We start from the raw sequence: 9,438 nt of genomic DNA on the forward strand, positions 1-9,438 counted from the left end.
AAGCTGCTCAATTCCTGAACAGAAATCGATAACATATGAATATCTTAATGTGATATGATAAAGGGTTTTTTCGATAAAAATGGCACACACGTATTAACTTACCAATTTTAAACCAAATAAAACTAAGCATCAAATCAACTCGTACTACGATAAAACATTAAGTTCACATAGATTAATGAGCAAATACAATGTAATTTTTGAAATACAATATTACAAATTTTGTTCGAAAAATATGGTTCAAATTTTGGTTTTCATCCAAAAAAGTTTAAAGAAATGATAGGGGCATATGCGTAGCCAGAGGTGGTAACTCCCTCCTCCCCCCCCCAAATTCTGCAAGCTTCGAATATATATTTTAAGTTTCATGCATCTAGAAAAAATATTGAATTTTGTGTTTAACTAGCTTTTGTCAACTTTTTTTTTATGTTTATTTATTTAATTGATTCCATCAACAGGCTAAGCCCCAATGATGTTAAGTAATACAAAAAACAACATGATTGTCTGTGCTTAAAACTTAAACATTACACTGCTATTCACGGTTACCTGTGTCCGAAAATATCGAGGTGAAACTACGGCGAAGCGTCTGACGTGGTACGTGAAAATCGAACACTGAGGCAACTCTGTTGAAAACTCACTGCAGTCCGTTTATTGATCCATTCATTCCGTAGTTCGTGCGACGAAAGGGAAGTCTCAGCATAAGACTGTTTCTTAGTGCCATGTTAGTGTTTGCGTGGGCGTACTGTGGTTCGCGTGTAAATGTCCTTAGAAAGTTTGTTTACAAATACTTTTGTGCCGTTATCAAATGTTATGCCTGATTTGTTGTTCACATTGCAAAAATTCATGTGTGGGACACATAAAAACAATCTGTGAAATTTTATCAGTCTGCGAACTCCTGCTGGTAAATTTGCTGGTTCATGGTCCCAGAAGTAACGAAAGTTTCGCTTTTCAGTCCACTACAGCAGATTGCTTGATAGACAAGAAACTTATTGGGAAATTTTGACTTCTTTTTGATTTTGCATTCTTCCGGGGCACTGTTCCGGTTAACCGAGGTACACAATTCCTGCTAATGAATTTTATCGAAAACTGCTAGGAGCGGATCGACCGGGATTTTTGTTTCGAGCGTGCGGGATTGAATCACGACGTGCTTGCTCCGGTGAAGCCATGATGTAAACAAATGAATTTATCCTGACAACCAATGGTTACTGTGAAATTTTGAAAAGTTAATGGCAGTGTTTTTAATGTGTCCAGAATGGCACATGCTACTTATAATCAGAAAATATGCCATACTCCATATCACAAGTCATGATATATAAATTATTGAAAAAAAACTGAAGATGGCCAAGCAAAAGATGCAAAAATGAAGCAATACTCGAGAACAGGAGATAAGTAGATTTAAAATAAATTTATTTGACAATCTCAATCAATCTCATTACAACATAAAAAATTCTAGAGCACAAATATCAGCTGTCACAAAACATACAACAACGAAACTGGAACTTCGCGTTTGCTGCAGTGCATTACACAAGGATTTCCAATTTCATGAATGCACGCAACATCACAAAAGCATGAACTGCTAGTTCATTTGAATTCATGACTTAGTTCCTGTAAACGTGATCGAGTAAATAACATTTTCATGAAATAAATCCCAAATCCATGAACTTAAGTCACGCCTGTTCAGCGCGACCATCGATTTCATAACGCTACGGAAAACACAAAATTAAATCATGATTTCGTGATCCATGAACCCATAAGTGAGATTTTCGTTCCTGAAATTATAAACTTGGATCACATGCAATGCTGCAGCTGTCATTTTCAGTTGTTGTTGATTTTATTCTTATAGAGTGCTTGGATCCGTCGAGAATAGGGTCTCGATTATTATTGAGTGAGCTGAGCCGTATCATCAGAATGGTGGTCCGGAACAATGGCAGTGACTGGTACATGTCATCATACTGGCCGTCCTCGAAGAAAAAGAATCCCCGAACGCATCCGTTGTTCTTGCTCCTGCTGCTCCGATGGAAGTCGAAGGTGGTGTTGATTTGTTGAGCTGAAAACTCGGCTGAAAGTGTGTTCATTCCATCTGCTGGACAGATACCTGCTGCCAGTTTGGGATGCGGGTAAAACCTGCATCAAGGGTTCCGTTGTTTTCATTCTACTTCCTCACTCCATTTAAACTATTGGTAATGGTAATATCGAGAACAAGGTTCACGGTATCAATCACAACGCATGAACATTAGACTGATGCAAAATTTGAAATTTTCGCTCCACAGCGTTAAAACGGTTCCAAATTGGGCCCTGATTAGCCTCCCAAAATGTGAACTCATTTAGTGAGAAACTGACTTGGCACAAACCATTTGAAGTTTATATGGAAATTACTACACAGAAAAAAATTCTGAATTTTCACTATCGCGTAAAATCTCCCTTCGTTTAATTTTGAACTACACTTGGCATAAACAAGGAAATCGTTTACAAGCTTGCATACGATATTGCTAATTTAAGCGATATTGCTCTTAAATTTACACGAAATATCGTGTAAATTTATGCCAAATCTAGCGTTAATTTTATGTGCGCTATATATCGCAGAAGTTTACATGAATTTTTCAAACGGTGTATGGAGAAACCATGATTTCGATTCATATGTATCTCAAAATTCACCAGTTCACTCTACTTTAGAAAATGATAGCTAAGCTTCTTGAAATTTTTTACAGCTACAACTTTGTTGAAGACCAGTTTTCGATCAAATGTAAGGAACAAAAGTTATTAATGATTCAAGTCACTGATGTCTTATGATCATGCTCAATCATCTGTTCAGCAGGCAACATTGGTGTTTATGGCGCGTAGAATAGAGGACAAAAACCATGGCTACTATGTCACACTGCAGAATACAGTGTTGTTCACAATACAGTTGCTTAATCCTGCCATAAGATTATCAATCTCTTAAACAATTAATAACTATTTAATTTGACGTTTGGCTGCAAAGTTGTAGCTGATGAAAATTCCCATAAGAATAACAGTAGAATTTGTTAACAGTACTATATGTAAAAAGGTTAAAAGACAATGAACAAAAAGTTTTGTTTTCCCATAGTAATTTTCATATAAACTTCAAATGGTTTGTGTGAAGTCAGTTTCTTATCAAATGAGTTTAAACTTTCGGAGGCTAATCAGGACCCGATGTTATACCGTTTGAACACTGTGGAGCGAAAATTTCAAATTTTGCATCAGTCTAATGAACATAAATCACGTTTGCCAGAACTAGATCATGATTTTCCGAATGACTTTTGTTGCCTTTGCAGGCGTTACGTTTATTTTGTGGAACAATGTTCACGATTTCATGATTTTTATTCATGGTGTACTTTCGTAAACGAAAAATTTAGTTGTTCCGAAAATCGTGACTGGAGGTTGACGAATTTCGGAACGGATTGTTTCCCGTGTGATGTCAAAACAGAGTCTATGATTTTTGCTCTAGAAATCTTTATGTGACAAGGAATATCAGCCATCATGACGGCCATTTTTGGTCGCTTCAAGTAATCACCTTAAGAAAGTCTTGCCTTCCTATCTGATTGTATCTGATAGGAATCAATTGTAATAGAATATGTATTCGTATTTTTATGAGGATCTGAATTTAACCAAGTTTTACTAACAAGGAAATCCAAAATATGTACATAGGACCGAAATCACAGGTTACTTCTACTGTATTTTATATCAATATCTAAAAAATGCACGAAAATTTCACTAAACAGCTGAACGTAGTCTACGTCAACCATGTGGTCGTATCTTGTACACAACTCCACCATTGGGCCACCAATTTGTATTATTGTTCTGCTCAGTGTTGGCAAAATCATCAATCAAATTATATTTTTTCACTCTCATACGCTCTCAATATCACGCGTGATATTGGAGCAAAATATCATGCTTGATATTGATTTTACAAGCTCTTTTGATATTGCGAGACTATTCACAACGTGCAAAAATCAAGCGGAGAGTTGACTAGACAAAAAAATGATTCCGTTGCTCGTTTTCTTTGAGGGGGAAGGTATAATGAGGCTATCTCGTTTTTCTCTTCACCGATGGCAGACACGAAGTGACTGCTGCCAGCCGTTATGGAAGTGTCGGTTGCGTTCGGGTGTGAAGCAAAAATCATTAAACTCAATCTCACCACAGTTTGTTGAGATTTGCAGCTGGTGAGTTTTGTTAGCTTGATATTCCGAGCTGCGATATCACAGCTTGCAAAATCAACCACACCTATATGCTTGTTTATTTTTGTCTACGAAAATCAGGCGTGATCTTGGGCATTGGTGAGATTTGATTTTTTGATATTTTCGCAACACTGGTTCTGCTGATAATACTCAATCAAAAGCAAATCCATTTCGCAGTTTACTCGGGTTCGCACTCATTCCGGCACTGGTCGACGAGATCGCAACTTTTTCCCCTGTGGCGTAGGCTTGCCACCATCGCGCGCATCCTCTGTCTCGGTGTACACGACGTCGACGAGGCGAGCATGGGATACTTACCCCAAAAACCAAAACACCGACCCATCATCCACCGGGTACCAGCGACTGGAAAGAGCCGTGAAACGGGAGATAAACGACGAGCCTTCGATAAGTACGATGTCCGTTGTAAATTTATTGTCGATGAGACTGGATAGCGACGTTTGACTGCTACCGGGCATTGCAGATGCAACTTGAATGATGCACTTTTTTTGCGCTCTTCGTCTCTCTCCTACGACGGCAGTGTGCAGGAGAAGATCCTACCAGTCAGCCAGTCAGCCAGCCAGCCAGCGAAAGTGAATGAAAGGAATGAGCAAAATGCAGTTACCGTGATTTTGATTTTGTTTTTGGTGCTCTTTTTATCGAATTTCATTTACCTACCTTCGTCCGATCGGTGAGTTGTTTTAGTACTGCATTTTGAGGTGGAAGGTATAATGTACATGGCGAAAAAATCTCTAAACCAATGTTTGAAATTGCAAGCTTTGTGCATCCCCGCGGGCGAATTTTGGCTGCATGTAAGAGGGAAGAAGAAGTACGGGGCTTCGGAATCGTGGTCAAACGTAGCACGAAATGCTTCTGGCGGCAGGCAGTTGTGGGATCCAGTTCATTCAGAAAGAAATATCTGTTGAACAAGGTTCGTGATTTGGGTTCACCTATTGATAATTATTCAGATATGCAGAAGAAATTCACTTTTTTTTTTTGGGAAAAATCTGTTTGCATTATGATTTTTAAAGTTACTTATTTCATTTGAATTTTAGGCTACAATGCGTTGAACATACATCGATTGGAAGATATCTAACCAAATCGAAATTCAAGCATTTTGCAAACACACCAACTAGATCACTTAAAATGTGATGGATGGAATAAGGTTGTAGACCGCGCTGTTGAAAATGACCTCGACATTTTTTGTATTGAGTTTTTGCTTCCCCCATATTATGCGCTTGTAGTAGTGATAAGATAAGGAATGTTCTCAGCTATTAATTGTGAAAGTGCTTAAAAAGCACTAAATTTAAGCTAAGTGTAAGGTTTCAGTTTAAACGAAATAGCCATGAAGAATAGAGAGAAGAGGATACATAATCAAAAAGCGGTGTTCTCTAGTAAAGTATGATTTATTTCATATTAGTTTATTTCAATGCGTCTAAATAATAAAAACCGTTCAATTTATACAGATTCTTCATCATCAAACTAAAATTGATCGTGTGACTTCAGATTGACTTTTGATGCATGTACATCAACCTTGATTCCGTAGTAAAATTATCAACGGCGGCCAAAGCATACAACAACATACGAGCAAGCAAAAACATTGTCATCATTATCCTCACTCAGGTTCTAACTAGAGAGGCAAGTGATCAACAGAAGCTACTCACTAAACACCATCGTCAGTCCAACCAAAGCACACCTACTGCCCGGCACTGACCAAAGGCTCATCGAAGCTATTAGTGGTCTATTCTCTTGATGCACTGTCATTCCATCAGAACGAATGCCCTCATCTGGGGCATAAGCGCCTGTTGGCATGTTCAGCATCGTCGTCGTCCTCATCAGCCGCCAGGACCACCATCCATCAGATGGCACGTCGGTGAGAAGTGCGCTTCAGTTGAGGCCTACATCTGCCTGCGCATAGCAGCGATTAAGTGAAAGAGATACGCCATCATCGTTCCTACACTCCGGCTAGCTGAAGGAACATAGAGCCACCAAAAACAACAGCACGATAGGCGGTTCCCGAGCAGTAGAACAAACCTGTGTCCACACTTTCCAGGAAGGCCTCCGTTCAAGGACCGAACTTGGCGGTGGTAGTCGGGTAAACATACGTCAGGAATGTTTCATTTTTCACTCTCGTTCGCCTCGAATAATGGACAAAACCACATCGAGCCACTTCTAATGTTTGCTCTTGCGGCCGTCAGAAAAACGCTCACGCAGGATCCGTCTAATGAGAATATTATCTTTTTCTAGTTCAGAAAACAAAAACGGCTTTCCATCTTTTCGCCGGACCACGCATATTCGATGGCTCTGGAAAGAGGCCAATTCCCCGTTTCGAAGATCGAGAAACCGAAAGCAAACTCGTCCCGAATGTTACGACAAGAGCCAAAGCCAAAAGGGGAACGTTTTCAATCAATTACCTGCTCTTTAGCGTCTCGATGACTTGCATAATTCGGAACTCATCAAAAGCGCCTGTCTGTCAGAGAGGCTGGAAAAGCGTTTTGAATTTCAATTGTTGCTGGCTTTCGGTGATGAATCGTGTGTTTGAGCCAGTTTCAATGTTTTGATGTGTTGAAACTATTTTTAGCTTCCTGATTTGGCTTAGCAGTTGGATAATACATTTTCAGTTTTGCTACATTTATTACACAACATATTTATCTGTTACCTTTATAAATCAAGACATTGGTGTAAAGATGCTTAGAATGAAATACTGAAATAAATCGATTTTGTATATGTTGACGTTGAGGAAGCAGTGAAATTACTTTTTATTTACATTGATTAAGGTGTTACATTTGATGTTACATTTCGTGTGAATTGGCCAAAGGCTTCTTCATCTTTGAATTTGAAATTAAATTATTTATATTAAATTTTCATTTATCGTTATTCCCCCTTTTTGCAGTATAAAGCTGATGTACGATTTATTTATATAGTTTAAAAGTCCTATTTTAAGCTTATAAAACAAAAAGTAACGGTATCAGATGGTATGCTTTTTTTCTGTCGATATGAAACAATATGGATGAAACGAATTTTCCGAAGACATGCAACACGCAAGCGGAATGGAATTTTGCGGGCGGAATTCCGCAGAATGAAACGGAATTTCTTTAATGATTTTCTATAATTAAAAAAAATATATTAAATAAAATGTCCGTAATCAGAAAAAAAATTGAGAAAAATGTTGTACAGGTTGATTTGTTGAAGGATGCAGCGTAGGGTGTTCTCCGGATCATTATTTTATTATTACTAACATGTTAACTTAATAACTTTATTCATATTAATTACTACATTCACGAACATAAACAAATTAAATTAAACACGCGACGGACGTCTCCGGCATGCTATTGCCTAGTGTATGGCTCCAGGTACACTGAAATGTATTCAATATACGATCGATCGTTTCGGTCCATTTGATCGTCACATATTCCAGTAGGTAGTGGTGGAGATGCTGCGGTTCGGCTGTTGAACAGTGATCAACGGTGAGTGACCAGTGGGGAGTCCGTTGATGATCGACATTCAGATGGCGAGGTGGTCACTTCGGTATCGAACATCCTGCTCCCGGAAGAAATGACCATTTATGAAGTCTCCGGCTTCCAGATTATCTCGATAACATGTAAATAATTAAAACCCGGTAGAACTTCCCAATAGAGCTTAAGAGATTAGACAGGTCCTTACCTGGACCTTGTAGTTTGTGGGCCTTGTATTTTGAATTATTCTCAGCGACTTGTTGGCCAGGTTGATCCACAAAGAAAACCTCTAGCCCGACTGCGGTTGTAGTGCTGCTGACGTTGATGGCTGATCGTCGACTGATGGTGGTATTGGAAGTACGCAGATTTTGTGCCGTAGGACGAGTGAGACATCCGGTTGCAGTTTGCAGACTGACTACTCATACTATGCCGTCCTTTCCTGGGAGTAGATCGTGGATTCGTGCAGTGGCCCAGCGCATTGGTGGTTGGTTCACGTCTACGATGACTACGAGCTGATTGTTGTGCAGTGGTACAGGCGATTTGCACCACTTACTACGTGGTTGTAGCGAAGCGTCTGGGACGGACTGCAGTGACGAACCGATCAGAAAGTGTCCCGGTGTCAGGGCTTGTAAGTCTTACGGATCGTCGGATAGTTTGGTGAGCGGCCGTGAATTGAGACAGGCTTCAATATGCACTAAGAGTATCTCCATGTCGTCGAAGGCTAGCTTACGATCTCCGAGTACACGGACGTAGTGCTTCTGGGCAGAGTTGATTGCAGCTTCCCATAATCTTCCGAAATGCGAATCACGGGGCGGATTGAAGTGACAACGAATCCCATTGGTAGCACAATCACTGGTAAAAGTGTGCTTAAAGTCTTTGGCGCGTAGTAGTTTCTGGATTTCATTCGCTGCCCCAACGAAGTTTTTACCGTTGTCGCTGTAGACGTCTGAACACAAACCTCGACGAGATACGAAGTGACGGAAAGCCTGGAAAAACTTGACGGTACTAAGGTCCACGACGAGCTCCAGGTGTACAGCTTTCGTGCTGAAACACACAAATACTGCGACGTAACCTTTCGGAGGTGCATCTCGGCGGTGTCAAGACTTGAGGTAGATTGGTCCCCAGAAATCAACACCGACGACGGAGAAAGGTCTCGAAGCAGTAACACGCTGAGTTGGAAGTTCAGCCATGAATTGCTCGACTGCCTTCGGTTTGGCTCGAAAACAGGTGACGCAGCCGTGAACAATGCGACGAGTGATGTTTCTGTCGCCCAGGATCCAAAACCACTGCCGAATAGTGTTGGTAAGCAGCTGTACAGCTGCGTGCTGATGGCGTTCATGCTGACAACGTACGAGAAGTATCGTGAATGGATGCGAGAATGGCGAGAATCATACGGTTGTGCGGAACGACTCAATCGTCCTCCGATGCGTAAAACGTTGTCAGGAGAAATCATCGGATTGAACCAGCGAAGTCGTGAATTCGAGGAGACCATTTGATTTGCCTGCTGTGCCGTCTATTCCACAGGAAAGCTGTCCCCTTGAACAAGTCGAACGAGTACTAGTTCGGCGCTACGGAGTTTGGCTGCTGTTAGCGGTGATAAAACGGTTCGCTCGGCCTTGGATAATTGAAGGTTTTCGAAATACCGCCGCCAATAAGCAGTGATGCGTAGCATACGCTGGTAGTTGGAGAACCTGCTTACGTATTCTTCGACGAATGATGGAGAAGAAGAAGCGACTGCAAGCGACGATTTCTTTGCTTCCTTGGCTGTCTCGTTATCAACACTTGCGTCAACTGGAACT

The 9,438-nt window shown here is 40.5% G+C and overlaps 1 pseudogene; it reads left to right on the plus strand.

Moving 5' to 3' along the window:
• The window catches only part of LOC135707815 (uncharacterized), a 32,217-nt pseudogene extending 23,082 nt beyond the window's left edge, over positions 1-9,135 (plus strand).
• Positions 9,136-9,438: the final 303 nt, after the last annotated feature.

This window comes from Ochlerotatus camptorhynchus, unplaced genomic scaffold (genome assembly GCF_037179485.1).
Source record: "Ochlerotatus camptorhynchus isolate MF236.1 unplaced genomic scaffold, CSIRO-AGI_Acam_v1.1 ptg000319l, whole genome shotgun sequence".
Classification (NCBI taxonomy): Eukaryota; Metazoa; Arthropoda; class Insecta; order Diptera; family Culicidae; genus Ochlerotatus; species Ochlerotatus camptorhynchus.